The sequence below is a fragment of the Solanum verrucosum genome, unplaced genomic scaffold (genome assembly GCF_900185275.1).
Source record: "Solanum verrucosum unplaced genomic scaffold, falcon-dt-bn FXZP01000228.1, whole genome shotgun sequence".
NCBI classification, from domain to species: Eukaryota; Viridiplantae; Streptophyta; class Magnoliopsida; order Solanales; family Solanaceae; genus Solanum; species Solanum verrucosum.
Genome location: NW_026020210.1, coordinates 3138895 through 3141269, shown reverse-complemented (window position 1 = coordinate 3141269; position 2375 = coordinate 3138895). Strand labels below are relative to the sequence as shown.

Genomic DNA, 2375 nt, shown 5'->3' with positions numbered 1-2375 from the left:
AAGATTTTGTTGTCTTGAGGATCTTTATTTGTATTATGTTCATATTTCTGATGCCAACTTGCAAAGAATTATCCATAGATCCCCGTTCATCAGGACTCTAACCCTATTTGCTCGCGGAGGAATAAACAAATTGCAAGTTTGTGGCTCAGTACATCTGGAGAATTTGATTGTTGTATGCTGCAAATTCGATAGTGCGATACTCCAAACCCCGAATCTTAAATACTTTGAATATGACGAGCATACTGATTGTCCTTGCAAAATTGCTATTTTGGATGGTTACAATACTTTACAAACACTCAAGCTCACCGGATCTAAAATTCTGCTTTAAGCTGAAAAATATAGAGATTCAGAGTGAAAAACTCAAGAAACTCACTTTAGTTGGGTTGAAGAGTCTGGAAAAAGTCACGATTCAAGCTCCAAATTTATTGGAATTTGATTATAATGGTGATAAAATGCCCTTCCCGTCTATGAATCCTTCAGTGGAGAGGAGTTGGTACACAAATATTCATCATTGATCAACTATTCTAAAGGTTTGATATTAGTGATATTTTGCCGCAAGGTACTTTCCATTCTTTTTGTGTCTTTGATTTATTCATCACTTGTTAAATTTGGTTTAAGCTATATGCCATTAACAAATGCAGACCAACAACAACATCCTTATTTATGAAAATCCAAGAGAAATTGTAATTCCTCCAAGTAATGATATCGAGATAGTCATTGCACCCATACGGAGTGTTGAATCCATCATTATAAAGTTATGCTCTACTGTCCCAGGATCATGTCCATTCTTCCATGTATAAATAGCAAAGTTCTCCAGGTAATTTCTTTCTTTACCTGGAAATCCTTTCAAAAAACATCTCATGTTGTCTCATAAGCATAATTATATTCTCTATTTCTTATGTTTTTCGTTTAAATACAGGTGTTGTCTGCACTAAAAAGGTGTACACAAAGGCAAAAATGCGGTAAAGAATGTCCATTCAATACCGAGTTATTCCACAATCATCGTAAATTAAAAGAAGTCATCCGTTGTAATGGTGTGACAATTGAGAAGGGAAGGGCCTCCATTTGGTATTCCTGGTTGAAATCCACCTCTCTAATTGACCAAGTGACTAGTTTCATGTTAACATGGGAAGTAATTAGAAGATAGAATTAATTAGTGTGTAATTAGAATCTACATTTTCTATTGTGCATTTTTTTTGGCTCTGTCTAAGACTACAACTTTGATTACACATTTATACTTGCAATCAAATCCATGAAATCTTAATTTTATGGAATTGTTGGATTGTATGGAAGGAAGGCAATGGATGATATAGTACGATAAATTTTACTTTCAACAAATCATTTCATTATTTTTCTAGTTTGTATTATCACATCTCAAGGCCTCCTTTGACCTAAGATTAGAGTGTGACGGATCAAGTGTTTGTGTATGTGTGACAAATTTGGAAAATTAACTCACAAAATTTCAATATAATAACAAATGACTATGTCTGTGGTAGGTGTTATTTGTTCTATATATTGATTTATTAGGCAAATTAATCTATAAACCAAACGACAATGGCTTCAATGATTGAGCAATTCCAAGTTGCACCACCTCCCTGCGGTGCAGCTGAGCTGACACTCCGTCTTACCTATTTTGCATACCTGGTTAGGTTTTGGATGTAACAGACGAATATTATTCTACAGCCTCCCTATTTCCAAATCCGATTTCGTCCAAGCCATTATTCCTACTCTTAAACATTCACTCTCCCTCGCTCTCAAACACTATACAATATTAGCTGGAAACCTTGTTTGTCCACTTATAATCTCAAGTGGTTATCCTGAGTTGTGCTACCTGACAGGAGATTACGCATCTGTTACTTTTCTAAGACGACTGATATGGATTTCAATTATCTCATAGGTAACCATCCCTGAAATGCTAAGGATTTTTATCCCTTTATTCCTCAATTAGCGGAACCTAAGGATGCACCAGGGGTCCAATTAGCCATTAAAGTGACACTTTTTCCTAATTTTGGCATATCCATTGGTTTCAGTAACCATCACTACGCCTGTGATAACTGGTTTAAAGAATTTAACACGGTAGATATAAAACGGTTGTTTTCAGTTACTGGATCTCCGAAGTTTGATTTATATACTACTGATTTTGGTTGGGGAAAGCCTGAATAGATAGAGTCTGTTTCTATTGACAATGGTGGATCAATGTCCCTTAGTAAGTCCAAGGATTTGGATGGAGATTTAGAGGTTGGCTAGTCTTTGTCCAAAGCTCAAATGAATGCATTTGTTGCTATATTCATTCATGGTTTTAGCTTGTTGTAGGAGCCAACATTAAAGTCAGAGGCGAACCCAATCCAGAATTTGAAGACAACGGGGATACTACT

At 35.7% G+C, this 2375-nt stretch overlaps 1 pseudogene; it reads left to right on the top strand.

The window, feature by feature from the left end:
* The first annotated feature begins 1554 nt into the window (after positions 1–1554).
* Positions 1555–2163, top strand: LOC125830375 (phenolic glucoside malonyltransferase 1-like; annotated as a pseudogene).
* The last annotated feature ends 212 nt before the right edge of the window (positions 2164–2375 follow it).